The sequence below is a fragment of the Onychomys torridus genome, chromosome 1 (assembly GCF_903995425.1).
Source record: "Onychomys torridus chromosome 1, mOncTor1.1, whole genome shotgun sequence".
NCBI classification, from domain to species: Eukaryota; Metazoa; Chordata; class Mammalia; order Rodentia; family Cricetidae; genus Onychomys; species Onychomys torridus.
Genome location: NC_050443.1, coordinates 174,247,290 through 174,269,626, shown reverse-complemented (window position 1 = coordinate 174,269,626; position 22,337 = coordinate 174,247,290).

Here is a 22,337-nt window from a genome sequence, read left to right as displayed (position 1 = left end):
GTGTGAGCATGGGTGTGAGCATGGGTGTGAGCATGGGTGTGAGCAACTTGTCAAAGAAGAATCACAAAAAGGAAGACATACTCAGGAGTGGATAAAGCCTAAGAGTGAGTCACAGTTCATTGTTTTCCATGCTTGTCATATAGAGGACTTTGGTAGGGATGGAAGTTACCTTCTTTAACTTGAGGAAGTGCCTGAGGAATCTGGATGAGATCATCAAGTGATTCTAGAGGTGACCATGGTTGGGTGATAGTTGATAAGATCCTGGAATGCAGAAAGATACATTCTCTTCTCTGTAAACAGAGTGAACAGTCTTGTATTATATCTACCTTAAAATCAGGCATTGAGATTGCCTGAAACCAGAGTTTAGGGTCTTGCAGTGGGCTGAGACAGACAGTGGTCTCCATGACTCTGCTGCATGGAGAAACTCCATACCATGCTGGAGCTCCCTCTCCAGATCAGTCCACATTGCTGGTTTCCTCATAGTTTGAGATTAGTGCCGGGAGTACATCTCCTCACTACAAAGAGGAACACGGTCAAGGCACAGCTTTGTGCACATTTTCATGTAGCCGGAAGGTTTCTCCGGTACCACCCGGCTTGGTGGTCCCTCAGTCACTTATAAAATAATCATTCAGAGGCTTAATATTAATTACTAATTGCATGGCTTATGGCAGGCTTCTTGCTAGCTAGCTCTTATATCATACAGCATACAAAAAGACATCCCACAGCATCTTCATAAGCTGTGAACCTCGAGAAAACACACACACCTTCCCCATGTTCCCTGCAAAGCCAGTCGGCATCCACGTCAAGCAACCTGCTCCCTGGTGGAGACAGTTTGCAAGGGAGTGGGGAATCCGATTTTTACTTTTTACTCTGGACCTCCCTTTATTGATCAGTGCAGCAGGACCACCTGAGAGGCAGGCTGCAAGGTGAATGGCTTCCCATGGAGGTCCAAGAACTGGGATGGAGAGGAAGAGAGCTTGGGGTGTGGAGCTTAGGCCACGGGAAGGTGGGAGCCTCTATCTTTTCTTTAAAATGGATTCTTCTCTCTATGTATGTATTCTGGGGAAACTTGGACTAATTAACATATCAATTTGTTTGGAAAATGTTAAAACTTCACATAGCCAGAGTCTAAGAGCATCAAGAAAGGGCAGTTTCTGTTTCCATCATTGAACAGTACCCCACAGAGAAATTCCCATTTGAAATGAGATTAGCCAGGACATGACCTATTTGGCTCCAGCAACTGCTTCCTAGCGACAACTAGCCATTAGACTTGCTGTCACAAAGTCTGTCTGACATGGAGGACTGGATGAGATGCAAAGAAACTATTACATGTCTTCTTTTTAAAAATGTGTATTTTTATTATTTTTAATTATGTATATGTGTGCATGCCCGTGTGAAGTGTATACAGGTGGTGCACTTAGAGGCCAGAAGAGAGCATTGAGGCCCCTCGAGCTGGAGTTACAGGCTTTTGTGAGCCATCTGAGATGGGTGCTTGGAATCAAACTCAGGACCTTTGCAAGGCAGCATGTGTCCTTAATCACTGAGCCACCTCTCCAGCCCCCGATTTCTTCTCTTAAAACAAGTGCTTTAGTTCTTAATTACTCCCGGCTCATCATTATTGCTTCATCCACCTGCCTAAATAACTTGCTTTACACACGGTGTGAACCTACTCCAAACTTCTATTTATTGAGGGATTCTGAGAGCCGAATGTGTGCATGGATGTGCAGGAAATGGGTGAGCTGCTGACAATCTGTAGGACATGTGACCCTGGCACTAATGTCAAGCAGGAAGGAGAAGTTTCTTCCCTTAGATTCTAGCAACAGTGATTCATGTAAGTTTTCTAGAATTCAAATTGAACTCATTTATCAAAATAGACATCTTGAAAATCCAATTAAAAACCTGGGCAACTGCTGATCAGCTAATTTAATCTCCTATATAATATTTATAACAAAAAGGAGCAGTCCCTTGTCACCCTTCACTCTGCTTCCGACACTCAGTCTCAGAAGTAATTAGTATCTTTAGTTCTTTACCAGCTTCACCTGGACTTCTTTATTTATCTCTGAATTCTCTGCAAATGTATCTTTTTCCTTTTCAGCATTAGATGAACTATTGATTTCCCATAATGATGATTGAAATCTCTCTTTGTCATTTTCCCTCAGCTCATCTATTAGTAGTTGTTTTAGAAACTTAACACCTAGTGCTTATGCTAAGGTAACCATGTAATATATACATATGTCTTAGTTACTGATCTGTTGCTGTGCAGGGACACCTTAGCCAAGGCAACTTGAGCATTTAATTTGATGCTCACGGTTCTAGAGGGTAGTAGAGACCACGGCTATTATGGCAGGAAGCAGATAGCCATGGCCCTGTACCAGTAGCTGAGAGTTTTACATCCTGATCTGCAGGCAGGGGTATCGGGGGGGGGGGGTGAGGTACAGGGCTTTTGAAACCACAAAACCCACCCCCAGTGACACAACTCCTCCAAGAAGACCTCCTAATCTCCTAAATATGTCACCAACTGAAGACAAGTCATTCAAACATGTGAGTCTATGGAGGCCATTCTCATTCAGTCTACCAGATAGATATTTGACTAAACACATATACAATTAGTATCTGCAGCATGTGCATGTATATGTGCTGCTCTCTCTACCATTTTAGTACATTCCCTTTCGCTATGGCCTGGATTAGATTCCTTTTACAGGTTCCCATAGCTTCCCATTTGTTATTTTGGGGTTTGGGTAAAGATTGTTCTGGTGTAGATTTCTGAGAAACACTGTTTGGCAAAGGTACCTTCGAAGGGTGTTGTGGGTATTGTGTTCCCTGGAATATTCTGTGTTCCCCAAAATAAACATATCTGGGGTCAGAGAACAGACAGCCACTAGAACAAAGCCAAAAATGGTGGCTAGAAAATGGGAAGAGTAAACCATAACAGAAGTTGGGCAGTGGTGGTATACGCCTTTAATCCCAGCACTTGGGAGGCAGAGGTAGCCGGATCTCTGAGTTCAAGGCCACTTTAGAAACAGCTAAGCATGGTGACCCATGCCTTTAATCCCAGAAACCCAACCTTTAATCCCAGGGAGTGGGGGCAGAAAGAGAAAGGTATATAAGGTGTGAGGACCAGGAATTTGTAAAGTAAAGCATGTAGTTAGTTAAGCATCTGGTTGGTTAAGGGTTCAGGCTTTGGAGCAACACAGTTCAGTTGAGATTCATGTGGAGGAGGACTCAGAAGCTTCCAGCCTGAGGAAACAGGATCACCTGAGGAACTAGCAAGATGAGATAGCTGTGGCTTGTTCTGCTTCTCTGATCTTCCAGCATTCACCCCAATAACTGGCCTCAGGTTTGAGTTTTATTAATAAGACTCTTTAAGATTCATACTACAGAAGGGCTTGCCTGTATTGTTCTTGTTTGACCCTTTACACTCCATCAATGGCCAGGCTAGTGTGAGAATTTGCCTGGTAAAGGACTCTTGGGTGCTGGGGATGGAGCCCAGGGCTTTGTGCTCTACCTCTGAGTCACAGCCCTGGCACTTTCCTTTGGACTTTAGAGGCGTCTCATGGCCATGACTATCTGTGAATTCTCATCTTTCTCTGGACTATGCTTAGTCTTTCAAATCTGTAACACAAGTTTTCTGGGATATCTCCCATAAGTGAAATCATGTTCTGGTAACTTTCTCCCCGGGTTCTTCTTTTCATTGATGAGACCCTGAAGGTCTCATCAGTTCATTTGTCTTGTCCCACATGCTGGTTTTCTAGTTTTTTCCTCTTACGCCCACCTCCTTTAGCCCCTTTAAAGACTGACGTTTAGGAAACTCCCTTAACCTCATTTTTCCACCCTTTGTTGCATTTTTCATTTCTGCTATAATTTTCAAATTCTTAATATTTTAATCATATTTATGTGTTCTTTAAAAAATAACGCAATGTTCTGGTATCACTATTCTGAAGATGAAAATTATAGTATCCATTTTTCTGCTCCCTACACAGTATTTTTCCCCCTAGTTCCTTTTCCCTCTTTGTTACCTTTAATTCTGTCTTTCACATAGAAACTTTTCTCAAGGGCTGAAGGGTCCTAAGATGTCTGCTGGCTTTCTTTAATTGAGGGTGAGAAAGTTGCTGACGCCTGACGGCATAGACATCACTCCTTCGGGCAGGTGGGAGGCTTCTACTCAGAGAATTTACAGCTCTTTCAATTCCAGGTCATTTTTCTTAGATTTTCGATTTTCCCCAGAGCAAATGTGCTTGTTTTCCATCTGGATGATGTAAACCTGACTAAGGAAGTTTAGGAATCCCTTAGGCAGGGAACTTGGAAAGGTGGGAAGAGGTTGGGGTGAGAAGGGACAAGGCTTTCAATATTTTCCCATCTAGACAGCCTCACAGCCTCCTGTGTTCCATATGGCATTCTCAGTCACCCTGAGCTCCGGTCCTATTGGATGAGAATAGAAGATCTTTCTTACCAGCATGTTCTGGGGTGTGGTGTGGATTCCTAGGTCTAGTTACCCCCGAGACCTTCCACTTATCCTGTCCCATGCTTTTATTTGGGGGTCTCTTCAACTTCCAGCTGAACTCTTTCTTTTCTTTTTGCTGTGTTAAATCTCTATCCTCAGATGTAACATGATTTCTTCCTTTTGGTTTCTAAATCTTGTTATCGTTGGCTTGCTCATCTTGTTAGATTTTAAAATGCTCTTTTAAATCCACTTACAGAAATTGTAGAGAGGTTTAGTTTTTCCTTCCTTTTAGACAGCACAGTAAGTGTTTGCTGTACCACATTTAATGGGACCTCCTCACTCTTATCCCTTCATTATGGAGGAAGGAGCCAGAGGGAGAACCAAGGTCAGTTTGGGTCATGTGTATGTTTGGAGGAAGATCTCATGCTTGTCCCTCAGCTAGCTTACCTCCTATGTTCCTGAGATATTTTGTTGAATTTGCCTTTTACCTCCATGAATCCTGTCTCCAAATCTTCCCTGCTACCTGTGCCAGCATTATTACCAATGAAAATCTGCATCTATTTGTGTAAAGTCTCCTTTTTCCTGAATTTTATTCAAGAAGTTTTGATTCAATCACTTACTTTTTTTAGTAATTACATTTGTTCTTTGACAGTTTTGTACATGGATATGTACGTTCTGGTTACTCTCATCTGCCATCCTTTTCTCCCCTTTCCTACATTCTTGCCTTGTTTTCTTTTGAGACCCACTGAGTCTAACCAGGGCTTTTTTTTATCAGCCTGGCTTTGGAACTGTCCCTTGGCACCAAGTGGGCACACAGCTGAGGATGATGCCCACACTTCCCCCGGGCTCCATTGGTAGCAGCAGTTCAGCTGGGAAGGAGTAGGCCCATGAGCCTCTGCTTGGTCCTAATGGACTGGTGAAGTCCCAGTCTGGTGCAGACCCAGTGCAGGCAGCACATCCACAACCAAGGGGCTTGGCAAGAGCTTGTGTTGTTCTGAAGTCTTGGAAGCTTTCCCAAATATTTATTTTTTAATTATTGTTTTTTCATTCTGGGGATTGAACTCATGACCTCATGCGAGTTCAGCGCACACACTACACTAGCTGTTGCATGAATCCTAAATGGTCTTATAATAAAAACTTGGTGGAATACTGTATACATAACAAATAAATAAATCTCTAAAAAAAAAACAAAAAACAAAACAAAACAAAACAAAAAAAACCAACAAAAAAACCTGGAGCTAGATATTGGGGTAAATGCTGAAAGAGAGAGAGAGAGAGAGAGAGAGAGAGAGAGAGAGAGAGAGAGAGAGAGAAAGGAATAAGCCACAGCTACTTCTCGCCTCACCAACTCCTCAGCTGATCCTGTCTCCATGAATCCTCTGACTGAATGCCTCTGTATCCTTAGCCTAAAGGCTCTCTAGCCCCTGTCTCCTCACACCTTATATGCCTTTCTCCACCCAGCCATTTCTCTTTGTATCTCAATCTTCCTAGTGATGGAATTAATGGTGTGTGTGCTTCCCAAATACTGGGGTTAAAGGTGTGAGCCGCCACAGCCTGACTCTATTTTTCTCCTTGACTGGATCAATCTCATGTAGTCCAATGTGGCATTGAACTCACAGAGATCCAGATGGATCTCTGCCTCCTGAGTGCTAGGATTAAAGGTGTATGCCACCATTGCCTGGCCTCTATGTTTAACTCGGTGACTGGCTCTGTCCTCTGATCTTCAGGCAAATTTTATTAGAGTACAACAAAATATCACCACATTGAGCCTCAAAATATTTCTTGATTTAATCAACTTGGCAGATATTTATTGAGCATCTGATTGAGGTTATCACAGAGGAAGGAAAATTTAGGTCTATCAAACAATCACATTCAGTGGACTCCCAGTAGCTGCATGACTACATTCAGGCCACTGACCATCTCTAATCTCAAACGTACTACCTGTGAAATAGTGTTAATAAGGTGTGAGGATTAATGCTGTATGGAAAGGGCTTAGCACAGTATGGTGATATTTTATTTGTACTGAAATGTGATTTTATTTATATGTTAATAAAGTTGCTTTGGGGTCAGAGCAAGCTATAGCAGAAGCTGGGTGGTGAAGTGCCTTTAATCCCAGCACTTGGGAGGCAGGATCTCTGTGTGTTCAAGGACACAGCCAGCATGGTGACACATGCCTTTAATCTCAGTACCAACCATAGAAGACCTGGAGGTCTGTAGAGACAGGCAGTGATGAGGAGGTCATGTGGTTGGGTTTACAACCAATGAGAAGGCAGAACAAAAAGTCTATAAAAAAGACAAGACACAGGAAGTAGGCCTCTTGTGGAGAGGAAAGACAGCAGCAGCAGTGAAGGGTAAGGTTTTTAGCTCTCAGCTATTGCTCTGACCTCTTGGCTATTATCTCTGTATTTGGCTCCGTGTTTCTTATTTAATAAGACGGTTACATCTCCAGCACAGTGAGTGTGTGTTGTAAGTTATGGGCTTTCTATTATCATGTTCATGACTACTGTGGATGAAAAATGAAAACATTACCAAGGACTTTAACATGTGCCAGTGTGTACATATGCCTGCAGGAAAGGCTGACTCAGTCTGGAGTCAACTACTGTGTTGATGAATCTCCTGGTTGCTGGTCAATTATTTAAAGGGAATCAGCACAAAATTTTCTCACAGAGCAATTGTCCTTTGATTTATTGCTTGTATAACTTGTGATTTTTCAGGGAACATGTTTGTTTTTATCTGAATTTGGAAGCTAAGCCACAGACTCACATGGCCATGAGAAATTATGGGATGTCAAAAGAGGTGTAGAAGGATATAATGAAATTTTATGAGTTAAAGCCATGCTGCTCTGAGAGGAGAACTGGAGACCGCAGGAGAGGAGAATTGGAAGAAGTGGGTTGGCATGTTTTGTGTTAGTTGAAATTCTAGGTGACTTGCCATAAACTACCTGGGGACAAGAGAGGGTGTATCAGTCACTCATCACAAGGAAAGAGGCTGTTTGACTAGAATCCCTTCAATGAAAACAAAATTGAGGTTCTGGACTAAGCTTACCAAGAATGAGCCAACCACAGACATTAATAAACAAAATATCACTGAGAACAGGTCAGAGTCATGGGGTCAAGACTTCCTGGGCACAGAAGGCTGAGATCATGGCCATCATGAGAAAAGAAAGGAGTGGGAGATGGAGGAAAAGACAGGAATGTACTTTGGGATTCTGTTTTGTCTGCAAGACATGGAGACAGGGATAATTCTAACTTGTAGAGATATTTCTGATTTGTTAGGGAAAAATTATGAATATGTAAACATGGAAATATCTTTTAGATATCGAATGTAAACAAACCACCCTGGGACATAGGTGTTTTCTCTCTGATTTTCCATAGAAGGATAAAAACAGGAGTCAATAAAAGATCAGAAGGAACTTGCTAGAAGAGTTTGAACAGAGGCATCACTCCATCACTGGTTCCATCTTTCTTCATGCAGCTGGTGATTGTGGCTTTTTCTTCTGGACACTGTTCATTTTGTGTAAACATTGTGATGATTTCAATCAGGTTAATCTAGGTGGAAATTCCTTGGCAAATCTAAGCAGTGGCATTTAAAGAGAAAAGCAAGAGAAGGATTAACTCTCAGTTTGGAACAGAGGCTCTCTCTGGGAAGAGGACAGAAAGAGGGAGGGAGGTGGTAGCAAGTGGGGCAGGTTGGGGCCAGGTGAGTGTTGCAGAGATGCTTCATCCTTGGAGGAGATTTGTTTCCTACTGAGCACAGAAAATGCCTTTGGCTTATTCCACACATCCATGGCTTCCTCAAGAGAGGCGCTTTGTGTGTTGTCCATCTCTCACAAAGTCAAAGCTGTCTATCCCTTGTCAGGGACCAGCCCTGACCTGTCAAAGGGTTCTTGAGGGGAGAAGTGAGGAATGGAGAAATATTAGATAGAAATATAGGCCTAAATGAAGAGAAAGACAGAGACAGAGGATAGCTTAGGGAGGGCCCTGGGTCAATGCCCAGTAGCCCTGAGTTTAATCATGATGGGCATTTTATACATCAGCAAGGGGAGGGGCAAAAGACCTCCCCCTTTCAAGGTCGAGGTATAGAGCACCAACAAGTGTAGACTCTTTAAAACACCTAGTATCCATGCCTTTGGCCAAATCATCCTATTATGCCGCCCTGCTGGGCAAAGCAAGCTCAGACTTTCTGACCTTGAATAAGGCCTTACTAGGGAAACTGTGGGCCTCCACAATTCTTGGTCTGGACAATTTGGCCTCCAACTCTGGACTCCATGGGGAGGTTTTTGTGTTTTGGGCTTGTCTGGGAGAAAAGCTGTGATGTCTCACATTTCAGTTCCTTCTTCTCCCAGGAGCTGAGACCATAGTCTTTGGAGTCACAGAGTCTGCGGCTTAGTCATTTTGAGCACTTAATTCTTGTCTGCTGACTAAACTCATTTGCACAGTAGGCACAGCACTGGTCAGGAAGGATGTTGTCACTGTTAGGGATAAGAACTGGCAAACATTGCCATGACTGAGAATCATAGCAGCTGACTCAGACTGCTGGCTTTTCCTGAGAACCATTAACCACCATTAAATAACCAGTTCTGATAGAGTTCAGCATGATTAACACACAGCATCGCTCTGGTGAGAAACAGCTCACTTGTAAATCACCACCTGCAAACTGGGTCTTTCTTCCAAATTAAAATGCATTTTTTTTTGGCGTGTCCTTATCCAGGACAATTTAACATCTGTGGCTTCTATTTCTTGATGGTCAGTTCTTTCATTGCATCTCAGTTTTGGCTGTGAGATTCAGAGTCAATTTCATATAAAATCATGTTTTAATGTGGACTGCTCCAAACATATCTTTCTTTCAAATTTGTGAAGAGATTAGGCCAGCAGGCTTCTGTTTGTTTGCTAGAAATTGAATATTATTCCTCTGGGTGAGATGCCATTCATCTATGTCATTTCTGGGACTAGAAGAGTCCTTTAATGTCAAAGAATCCTAGTTTGTGCTTTTTTATGTCCCCAGTGCCCAACAAGGGAGCCTTCTGAATTGAATTATGTAGTCATTTATGCAGTGAGGCATTTTCAGGATACTCAATGCATAGGTATTACTGGATGCCAGCATCAAGCCCTGACTCAGACAGGATATGATTTCATGAGGGAGGGGAGGCAGAGGAGGAGGAGGAGGAGGTGGCAGGATGTCTTGTGTTGTGTTTGGGATCTGATCATGGTGAGCTAGATGCATGGAGTTTCTTAGGTCCCTAGGAGTCAAGTGTTTGAGTTAATGTGCCTCTTAGAAAAGATGAGGATGTCTCCTCCAGGGTAGCATAGATTAGGTGCTTACTCTGTACATGTCACTGTAACTCTATGTGTCTGGTGAGTTACTGGAGTTGTTAAAGTCTGAACTCTGGCAGCCCTAACATACAGGTGGATGTCAACCAGTACTCAAGAGGCCAATTAGAGGGATAGCAGTGAAGAGTAGAAGAGAGGATTTGTCCAATGAGGTTGCATTGTGAAGAGGAGCTGTGAGATCCTAGGACACCGTCAGACACCTGACATTAGGTTTTTTAAACAGAGGCAATGGGTATGGTAACTAAGCCATCCTACATCAAGGTATACTCCCACCCATCATTGACCCATCATTGTCTCTGCTCCAGTCTCTCCAGAAGGTGTCAGAACCAAGTGTGGTCTTTCTGGGAGATCAGTTGCTTCTCAGGCTGGACCCAGGCTTCAGCCTTTTTCTTCTCCCACTGTGAAATTCCTATGGAAATTCTAACTTCTTTTATTTTTTAAAAATATTTATTTATTTATCTATTATGTATACAGCATGTATGATTGCAGGCCAGAAGAGGGCACCAGATCTCATTACAGATGGTTGTGAGCCACCATGTGGTTGCTGTGAATTGAACTCAGGACCTCTGGAAGAACAGTCAGTGCTCTTAACCTCTGAGCCATCTCTCCAGCCCTAAATTCCAACTTCTCCCCCCCCCCCTTTTAAAAAAATTATATTTGTGTTTTAATTTTACATATCAGCCATGGGTTCCCCTGTCCTCCTCCCTCCCACTCCCACCTCCACCTTTCCCTCTGCCCCTCCCCTTCATTCCCATCTCCTCCAGGGCCAAGACTCCCCTGGGGATTCATTTAAACTTGGTGGGTTCAGTACAGGCAGGTCCAGTCCCCTCCTTCCAGGCTGAGCAAAGTGTCCCTGTGTAAGCCCAAGGTTACAAACAGCCAGCTCACGAACCAAGGACAGGTCCAGGTCCCACAGCCTGGGTGCCCCCCAAACAGTCCAAGCCACTCAACTGTCTCACTGATCCAGAGGGCCTGATACAGCTGGGGGTTCCACAGCCTTTGGCTCACAATTCATGTGCTTCCATTCATCTGGCCTTTCGTCCCCATGCTTTTTCCAATCCTGGGCTCAACAATTCACGCTCCCACAGTCCCTCCTCCTTCTTGACAACTGGACACACGGAGCTCCACCTGGGGCCTGGCTGAGGATCTCTGCATCCACTTCCATCAGTCACTGGATGAGAGTTCCAGCACGACTGTCAGGGTGTTTGGCCATCTGATAAAGACACAGGGATCACCCAATGACAGAGAAATGGATGAGATCTACATGAACAACCTGGACGAGAGTGGGAGAAATGAAGGGCAAGGTTTGAGGGAAAGAAAGCTTAGGGGAGCAGGAGATCCCAGATGGATCAGGGACTGAAAGGGAGAACAAGGAATAACAGACCATGATGGATGAGGACCACATGAGCACAGGAATAGGCAGAGTGCTGGAGAGGTCCCCTGAGGTCCACAGTGATGCATCCTCTGTAGACTGCTGGCAGTGGTCGAGAGAAAGCCTGATCTGACCTAGTCTGGTGATCAAACTCCAACTTCTTAAGGTCCAGTGTTTCAATAGTGTGATAGCTGAAGCAGGCACGGGAGGGGGGGGAGGGTCTTTAGATATTCATTCCTCCAGAATGGCTACAATATCAGTCATTCTTCCTGCTGACATGGGGAAACCTGAGCTGCACAGAGATCTCCATGTATCTAGTCTCCCTTGGGTAATATTAGGCTGAGACTGCAAAATACCTTGCCTTCTGATTTCAAGCAGTCTTCTGTCTACAGTAACTTTCTTTCTTTCTTTCTTTCTTTCTTTCTTTCTTTCTTTCTTTCTTTCTTTCTTTCTTTCTTTCTTTCTTTTTAATATTTTTAGTAACAATTTTGTTTCTTGAGATCAGCCTGACATAAAAGCTGTAATGGGAGATGAGCTGCCTGAATGAGTGGTGGGGGAATTAGTTTGATACCTGCAAGTTTCTCCTTTGCTACCCTCTCCTACCCCCAAATTACTTTGGAAGGATATAAGAGCTGTGTGCAGCTTTGATTTAAACCATGATGCTGCACTGTATTGCGTGTCTCAGCTCACCTCCTTCCCCCATGGCTTAGTTACTATTGGATGAGCACAATTAAATGCCAGCAGTCATTATAGCTCAGTGACTGCAAGGGAGACCTTGCTACACCAGCTAATGAGCAACCCCTGCTAAATATTCATGAGTGCTAGTATCAGCCAAGTCCTCCTAATGTCTGGCGCATTTAGATTTTCACCTGTGAGGCTCCTATGTAAACAAGGAAGCTGAAATGGCCAGGGAAGCATGCCTTGAAGCCAGCAGGTGTGCATGCACCAAGTAGTTGTTGATTTGATTCCCTAGGGTGGCCTCAGGTAGAGAAAATATTTGAGCAGCCTAAAATGAAGACTATGCACCTCCCTCCCTGGGACCTAGCACAGATGCAGACTGTCTGACCTTGTCCTTGAAGACTTTGCAAGTCACTTGAAACCAGAGCATGTACATCAAAACAATTAGATAAATGAGATAAAACATCAAGAACCAAATCATGTACCACTGACTTGTGCTCTGAGAGATCAGAGAAGAAAGATTAACAGGAGGAAAGTGGGATAATGGGGGTTAACAATGGAGCCAAGCAGTGTTTCCTCTGGGCTGGATCACATTGATGGGGATTTCATAGTTAGAGAGAAAGGGCTCAAGGCAAGGGCAGCCATGAAAGCAAGAAGCAAGAATCAGTGTGAGCATGCAGAGGAGGGAAGAGAAAGGAAGTGGATGATTGAAGGAGCCTGGATTGTGGGAAAGACATGAAAGGACCAGATGGGCATAGGCCAGTGGAACACACCCCTAATGCAGGACATAATCACAGGAATACACAACAAAAGCACAGGTGCACTGGAAACTTGTTGCAACTCCTGTGAATACATGTAGCAAGGTGTAGAGCGGGGTCATGTGACTCCTGACAGAAGGACTGCTGTTTGACCTTGGGAGCAGCTAGTCTAGGCTCTTGTAGGGAGGAGTCATATTCAGGAAATATTACTTTCCCAACACACTTTTGAAAGTTGAAAAGATGTTGTTCCTCCTTTGAGCACTTCCCAACTGGAGGCTTCTGACCCTTGCAAACTTGCAGTCTTTATTACTGCAATGAAATACTGGTGTCAGGAAATTTTACAAAGAAAAAAATGTTTATTTAAGTCCTAAGCTGAGGGGCCCAATCTGGAGATGACTTCTTGCTGGCAAAGACCTGAGCTTTGGAAGAACTTCCCATGGCAAGAAACTCCTATGTCTGTCTGCTTGATCTTCTGACTCTCGTCATGAGGGCTCTCTTATTGCCACTAACATACAATATTGGGAGTTGAACTCTTTCAAGAGTTTGGTAGTCAACCTATAGCACAGTCTTGGGATGGTGACCTAATGTGTTGGTTTCATAAAATTCTTGATGATGACTTCTCATTACTTAATGAAGATCCTCATTTAGATAAATGGTGATTTCCCTTTAATAATATGCTGTACTAATATTTTTGCAAACATGGGCATTAAATTCAACATGTTGAATTCTTCTATCAGGCATATATCAAATCTGACCTCTGGATTGATAGCAGTAAGCCTTCTGGGTCTAAGAAGCAGATAGATGGGCCTTTCTCCAACTCAAATTTATTTGACAACCAACAGGCTGGGTCTTCACAATCTAAGGGAAGACAAGACTGGGTTTCTCAGATCAAAATGTATAGAGAGGTTAGAAGTTGACAGAGATTTGATATGTCAGTCACTGAGTTTAAATGCTAATGGCAAAGCTGATTATATATATGCATACATAATGTGTATATATTTTATTAAATTTTAAACATATCAAAAATTTAAAAAGTACAAATAGAATTAAATTTAAAAATTGAAAAAAGTAGAACTCAAGATTCTAGTTTCAGTATGCTTTTTTATTGTAGGAACCAGGTGACTTGTTCTTGTTGAGTCCACTAACCCTGTCAGCAGTGGGGACCTCTGCTCTACATGCTGCTGTCTGATTGTCTAGGGAAATTTGACAGCTGGACAAGGCAATCTCCTGATGGACAGAAGATTACACTGTAGTATTTTCCTCCTTGCTCATTTGGAAAAGACTTGAAAGATATTACTCAGTGTTTCAACTGGCAATTTACAGACTGGGGCTTGCTTAACATGCTGACATCATTGTCTTAGTTGGATTGTTTTCTTGTACTTTCAAAAAATTATATGCTGGTGTGAACTATAGTTGCAGGGGTGGCGAAGAGCCACATCTGTGTGCTGTGGGATGGTCTTTCAGTACGCTGTGAAGATATGTTGCTCCCATTGGTTGATAAATAAAGTGGGTTTGGCCTGTGGTAAGGCAGAATAAGAGCCAGGTGGGAAATCCAAGGGGAGATACAGGGAGATGAAGGGCAGAGTCAGGACAGATGCCATCCAGCTGCCCAAGGAACAAGATGCCAGCAGACTGGTAATGCCACGACTATGTGGCAAAACATAGATGAATAGAAATGGGTTAATTTAAGATGAAAGAGCTAGATAGCAAGAAGCCTGAGCCATAGACCAAACAGCTTGTAATTGATATTAAGTCTCTGAGTGATTATTTTATAAGCTGCTGTAGGCTGGGTGTGATACAGGAAAATTTCTGGCTACACCTGTGTTAAAAGTTTTTTTTCCTAATGGTTTCATCCCCAAAGTTGATGCATATTTAAAGTATATCAGTGTCAGGTGAGTTTAAAGGATCCCTGTGAAGTCTGTTAGGCTTGCTGACGGGTGCTGAGGCTGAAGCATGGTATTGTCCTGCCTCCCGCCTCTGTGCATGCTCTGAGCTAATCTGGGAGAGAGGCTGGTTATCGGGTTGCTGTTGAGTGAACTGTGAAATATTCTTGAAAAGTAGTTTCACCCTCCCATCTGTGATGCTGAAGTAGACCAACGAGCATGTCCAAAGGAGGATAAGAAAGATAAAAATTTATGTGATTTTGCCTCATTTTTGTACTTACTCTTAATAGATCTTTTCTTTTTAAAATACTGTATGTTGTTTTCAGTTCCTTCCATCTTTTGAATAAGAGCACAATGAAATGGCTTGCACATTTATGAGATGAATTTTGTGACCCATGAACCCATTGCATCAACGGGAAATGCAAAATAATTGAGAGAAATAGCTTCAGATCTGGTTCAACCTGTTAGAAGATGGTAGACAAGTGAGAAAAATGCAACATGATACTTAAACATGGACATGTTCCCCAGGAGACCAGATTCTGTGGAGTCCCAATGTTTAGACATTCATAGCGTCCATGTGTTCATTGACTGAGCAAATAATTTTACCACATGATTGACATGGCTTTAGACATGAATGTTTAAGGATACATCAAAAATAATTTCTTTCAGTGAAATAGTCCGATAGAATCATATATAAAGTAATTGTCTTAATACTGTAATGTGAAAGTATAGAGTGTGTTAGGAACAATAATGAAAAAGGGAAAATGGGAAAGGGAACAGGTGCATTTGTAGAGTGCTGTCTGCCTTTATTATAGAGAGTATGGGGGACCAGGTGTGTTAGTGCAGTGCTATCTGCCTTTATTATTAGAGAGTGTTGTGGACCCAGGTGTGTTAGTACACACCTTTAATCCAAGCACTAGGGAGGCAGAAGCAAGTGAGTCTCTGTGAGTTTCAGGCTACCAACCTGGTCTATATTGTGAGTTCCAGGACAGTGAGGTCTACCTAGTAAGGACCCCCTCTCTATTATACATAGTAGAGGAATATGATGTTTACTCCTAATTGATTCTACTGTGGGGGATTTCTGTGTCACTACAAATGACAGGAAAATTCTAGAAGGGGCATTTTCTTCTCTCCCTGCTTACCTTCCTGCAGAAAAGGTGAGTGTTGGCTCAGTGATAGAGAGTTTGATCTATCCTGCACCATGTTTTCCCTGCAGCATGCCTAGTCCTGCCGGGGCCCATTCCTAGGTTTTCTGTGTTCTTATCCTACTAGATAGCACTAGATGTGAGGGCAGGCTGAGAGGGTGTTCACATCAGTGTATATTTGCAGAGCTTGCCCTGGTATAGATTTGAGGAGCATGCTAGGGAGAAATTTGCATTTGAGGATTGAGACTGTGACTCAGTAGAGGGCTGGACAAGCATGGATAAAGTGCTGGGCTCCATCTCCAGCACTGTATACAAATTGGCATGGTACCATGTGTCTATAATCCTAACTTGGGAAGTAGAGGCTGAAGGATCGAGAGTTCAAACTCATCCTAGGCCACTTGTGTAATTCAATTCTACTCTGGGCTATATGAGACTGTCTCAAAAAGAATAGTTTACCTTTTGGCCTTGGACCCAAGAAAAGTTCTATGGTTCCACTTTACCAAAGGACTCTAGTTCTTCAGTGATGGTTAACCATGCTTATCTATGAAAATTTAGCTGTTTATCTTTACCAATTAGAATGCAGAAGGCAAGTGAGGTATCTGTATCACTTATGTGTAAATATCTTGTTTGGTACTTACAATATACTTATGAGAAGGTTGTGATAGAGCTGACTTTTTTATTTTGAATTCAGTGAGGCAGATAGAAGTTTAGGCTATGTAGACTAATAGAATGCCAGCCACATGGACATGTGTTTGAATTCTGCTTCTGGCACATATGCATGAGCTCTCATAAGGAGAAGTTTCCTAGTTTTGTGGGTCTCAGTTTTTTTCCTTTGTAAAACAGAAGGAGTGTCACTGTCTTTATAAGTTCTTGTGAGAACCAGATGTTGAAGACATACTGTCCAGACAGATGTCCAGTGCAGAGATGGCAAGGGGTAGATACGTGATCAGATTTGGAGTTGAGATTTTAAGGCTCTAGGAAAGTTGAGACTGAGAAGTATGCCAATGCATTAGTGGGAGATGGGGTTGAGGTGTGAGATGGGGTTTGGAGGAAGATGGGGTGAGGTGGGAGAGGCGGAGGGGAGGGAGGTGGGAGTGGGTTTTCCAAGGGAAATTCTACAATAGAGTGGAATTTCTAGGACAGTCTCAGGGTATGCTGGCAAAGCTTAAGGCATGAATATTGTTTTCATTCACAGAAGCTGAAGAAGCACCTTTCTCTTCAGGAAAGATTCTTCTGAGGGGCCATTAGTTGTGTGGTAATCTGTGTGGTAGAGGAGGCATGCTCCTAGAGGAGAGGAACCACTGCCTTGATATTATTTTCTTTTCTTTGTATGTGTGTTTATGTGTATGTGTGTGTACATATTAGCACATATGTATAGAGGTCAGAGGCCAATGTTAGGTGTATCCCTCTATCATTCTCCACTTTATTTTTTGAGTCAATGTCTGTAATTGAAGCTAGACTGGCAGCTAAGCAAGTCCCAGGGCTGCTTAGCTCACCACCTCCCCAGCGCTGGAGTTATAGACAGGGCTGGCACACTTGGCTTTTAAAAGCAGGATTTACTCAAACTTAGGTCCTCATGCTTGTGAAGTGAGGACCAATTGAGCTGTCTCTCAGCCTCCACTGCTTTTCTGTTCATGGAATTTCCAGTGTCTACTTTAGAGCCGTGCATCTTCCATTACTCAGTGAACACTAGTTAGCATTGCATAAATGAACACAGGGATAGAATTCTCTGAGCTAGAACCACTGAGAAGACTTGTAAACTGTGGCATTTGAGAAAGACCTTGAGGCAGGAATGGGTTTTGTAAGCAAAGCAGGAAAGGATCTGTGTTACCAAAGCTAGAAACATTTATTGGTGTAAATTGAAAATCTAGGAGAGAGCTGTCCATCTCATAGGGCTGTTTGACTCATAGCATGATGTTTTCAGCATTGGCATTTTTATACATCGCAGGCTGATGGTGGAGACAGAGAGTGTCGCTGAAGTCTGTTCATTGGCCATATAAAGTCATGTTCTGATTTGGGATTTTCCAGGTTGCTGGTGGCAACAATATTTCTGAAGAGCTTGCTATTTAGAGTTATTTCTTCCTTGCTAGGGAAGCTGGTGGGTACATGTGGGAGGAAAAAAGGCAAAATAAAGGACAAACTTTGATGCACAGACAGACCCTCCTATAAATGCATCCGAGTCTTAACTGAACAGTCCTGACACTCTCGATTAATTTAAGAAATTAATTTTTTCCCATACCTCACTTTCTGTGCTACAAAGCACTTTACAGTGAGAAGCAAGAGGAGATAATGAGATAATGTTTTATGGAACTACACAGCAGTGAGTTTCCTATCATTAGCAAGACAGAAGAATATTTTAGAAATGGTGAGGATAAATGAAAACTCTCAATAGCAACAAGAGAGACAGGCTGAAGCAAGATGAGGTTCCTAAAACTCTGTTCCTTACTATGAAAGTAGCTTGGCTGATGGTGGGATTCTGAACATGTCTAGGGGCCAAACACCTGCCCTTTTACACTGTGCCATCCGTTGAAAACTGTCCATTCTCTCCAGTTCCTCAGTCATAAGGTCTGGGTAGAGTGGAAAGATTATAAATGTGGTGATCTGAATAAGAATGGCCCTCATAGTCTCTGTATTTGAATGCTTAGTCATCGGAGAGTGGAACTCTTTGAAAGGATTAGAAAGATTAGGAGGTGTGGTCTTGTTGGAGGAAATGTGTCAAGGTCGGTGGGCTATGAAGTTTTAAAAGCCTGTGCCATGCACCCTGTCTCTTTCCCTGCTGCTTTTGGATCAGGATGTAGAACTCTCAGCCACTTCTCCAGCACCATGTCTGCTTGCATGCCACCACACTCGACATTATGATAATGCACAAAGCCTCTGAAATTGTAAGCCAGCCCCAATTAAGTGCTTTCTTTTTATGAAAATTGCCTTGGTTGCCAGGCAGTGGTGGAGTATGCCTTTAATGTCAGCACTAGACACAGAGGCAGGCAGATGTCTATGAGTTCAAGGCCAGCCTAGTCTATAGAGTGAGAGTTCCAGGAAAGGCTCCAAAGGCTCCAAAGCTACACAGAGAAACCCTGTCTCAAAAAAAAAATTGCCTCAGTCATTGTAGTTGCTAGCTTTGTATGTCAGCTTGACACAAGCTAGAGCGATGAGTGAGGAAGGAGTCTCAGTTGAGGGAATTCCTTGGTGAGACCCTGTTGTAAGGCATTTTCTTAATTAGTGATCAATGGGGGGAGGGCCCAGCCCATGGTGGGTGGTGCCATCCCTAGTTGATGGTTCTGGGCTCTATAAGAAAGCAGGCTGAGCAAGCCTGTAAGCAGCTCTCCTCCATGGCCTCTGCATCGGCTTCTGCCTCCAGGATCCTGCCCTTTTGAGTGCCTGTCCTGACTTCCTTCAGTGATGAACAGCAATGCTGAAGTGTAAGCCAAATAAACCCTTTCCTCCCCCACTTGCTTTTTGGTCATGGTGTTATATAGCAGCAATGGAAACCTTAACTAAGACAGTCATGGTGTCTCTTCATAGTGATAGAAGACTAACACAATGATGTTGACAGCCAATCAAAACTGGGTTAAGATTAATTTCTGCTGCACCAGCAGCCCACTTCAGCTGCTGTGTGGTCTGGTTTCTTCATTCTTTTTTTTCTTTCCTTTTCTTTCTTTCTTTTTTCTTTTTTTTGGTTTTTTGAGACAGGGTTTCTCTGTGTAGCTTTGTGCCTTTCCTGGATCTTGCTCTATAGACCAGGCTGGCCTTGAACTCACAGAGATCTGCCTGCCTCTGCCTCCCAAGTGCTGGGATTACAGGCATGTGCTACCACCGCCCGGTTTGGTTTCTTCATTCTTAAACTAGGTGCAGGCACCACACAGGCAAACATTAAAGAAATCCTGTCTCAAATAAGGTTGAAAGCAAGAGCCTTACAGCCAAGGTTGTCCTCTAATATCCATACATGTATTCCATTTAGACATACACAAACATGTGAACAGATAATATACGTACAAAAAAATAAGAGAAAAAAAGTGATAACCTGTTTTGTAGAGTTACTGTGAGACTCAGGTTTGCAAATTGTTTCAGCACATAACTCAGCACATAGTAGGTGCTCAATTGAAGGTACAGCCTTCAACTCTGCTACTGTTAGTAACAAGACTATGAGGCCAGCTGATCTCACGATTAGGCCCTTTTTGCTGCAGCTGTGGGCAGATGGGGCAGGGCTGTGTGGATGTCGTGTTGAGAGGGAGGGCCACCTGTATATAAAATATCTCCTACCCCTTTCATTTGCTATATGTGTATCCTACCCTTGGTGTGACTAATAGCAAAACTTTTCAGTAGATTCTCATATAAACACACTGGATTCTCTGTTAACAACGCAAGGAGACCAAGTTTAATAAGATGAAGTGTCAAAGCATACCTAAGACCCACCACTTTCTTGTTCCATGTTGGCAGAGCTCTGCTTTTCGTCCTAAGTGATCTGGTCCTAGAATGGCCCCATTCTCTCAGCAGTACTGGTTTTAGTGTGGGAAGCCTTCCTTGACCAATATGACACAGGGAAATTTTATTAGAAGATTGTTGGGGAAGTTTCTTTGTTCTCCAATAGAGATGCAGATGGAAGTGATTGACACTTCCTTACACTGATGTGACAGCATCTATATAGGATATGTGGACTGATGGCTACAGGGAAGTTAGGTCTTGGTCGCACTGCCTTCAAAGTGAGTCGTCTCTGTACCAAAGCACCTGTCCTTGCTGTGCCTCAATCATTTGGGCTTTCCCTTACTTGTGGCTGAAGGCCACACTGATATAAGCTGTCAGGTGGGAACCCAGTTTGACTCTTAAGTTTATTTTTCTTTAAGTTGAGAGAAAGGTCCTTATATTTCTTTAGGTGTGCTTTTACTTGAGGTGGAGTAATAACAGTGTTTTCCATGGTAGCCCACCCTAAGCCACCCTCTAAGGAGACATCTGGAACCCTGCACCTGCCTGCTCTCATCTCTACAGGACTCAGGAGTATCTAGCTGGAAAAGATAAGGGAATTGACATGTTCTTAATGGAGCACTCATTTTGTGCCAGAGCCTGCTCATGTATTTTGACCCCCTCACCCCCAGTATGTAAGCATCCTTTAAAGATGGGGATACTCAAATGTTAAACAGTTGGTCAAGGTCTGCTCTTAAGGGGTAAATCTGATAGAATGCAAGAACTCAGTTGCTATTTTCTTGATGAAGTGATGGAAACCCAAGGCTTAGACAGCAAATTGGTTTCCAAGACTGGCCTAGAATCCAAGTTTATTTCAATTTCTTAGGATTTATTTATTTTATTTCATATGTATAAGTGTTTGATTGCATGTATACATGTGTTCCACATGCATGGCTTGTGTCCACAGAGGGCAGAAGAGTTAATCAGATTCTCTGAAACTGGAGTCACAGATGGTTGGGAACTATCATGTAGGTCTGTAAGAGCAGGCAGTAAGTACTCTTAACTGTGGAGCTGTCTCTCTAGTCCCAAATTCAAGTTTCTTGATGTCATACCGTGAATTTCTTAAATTATCTGTCTTAGCCATGAGTCTCTGATCAGTGAAAAGATTAGTTGAAATTGGCTTATTGAGTCCATTTGGCATTTATTGTGCACTTCCTGTACACCATATGGTGCTAGGCACTGGGTAGTAGGTGGTGAAAAGGAGGTGTGTGCCCTGTGGCTCCTTTGGGTATGGATGCCCTACTGTAATGTAGTGTTGGGACTGAGGCATCTGGTAGGACGTTACAAAACATCAAGTTCTTTTGTGAAAGGATTGTACAAGACAATAGAACTCAGCGGAAAAATATGCCTCTGGGGTACGAGGCCTGGGAGAAATTGTTTCAAGAGCCAGGGTGATGTCAGTGGGTCTTAGAGCACCTTCACCAGGACTCAATGCTTTGTGTTTCAGGTCTGAGCAGAGGAGCATAAGAGCTCTGAAAGTGAAGCCATCAGGCACCAGGAGGGGTGGGCTTATCTTGAAAACCCTCCCTAGAAAGCCCTAGATAGTGCTCTGTAGTTTGTGTAGCCCATATCTCAGTGAGAAGAACGTTCTGCAAGGTGATGTCTGTTCTTCCTCTTTCATTGGGGATGTCCTATGTCCATGCTTTTTTATCAGATATCAAAGAGAAACTCCAAGATGTCCAAGAGAGAAATGATGGTGCACAGATCAACAGCAGCTTCTCCTTCCCCGGGAAAAAGTGGGATTCTTGGTGCAGTTTCTAATTTCTAAGGTGTAAGAATTCCTACTGTGGTTGATATTAAGCTACTGATATGATGTGATGTCTACTAGTTCCCATAATTAAAAAAAAAAAAAACCAAAACAGTATGAGCCCGTATGGGGTGTCTCCCACCTGACTCCTGCAAATGCAGAGAGGTAAACTTGTCCAGCAATGAAGTGGTGTACCAGGAAGGGGATGTAAGAGAGGCACAGGTGATTTTTCTGGGGAGGGGGATGGAGATAGTACCAGTGTGGACTTATTCCGTGGCCTTGCATTCACTTTCTCTACCTTCAAATATAGATTGCTTTCTGGCCATTTCTTTTTTCCGTGCCTCTCTTTGCAGTATGTTTTTCTTTTACTTTTGACTGGAAAATATATTTAAGAAGGTTAGAGCAAAAATCTTGCTTTCTGTTTAAACAAGAATAGTTTCTCAGGCTTGTTATTGATTTTTCTGTTATTCCCACAATGCATCAAGTTAGAAAAAAAAGTTGTTGGCTTTGTTTTCCTGTGAAGGA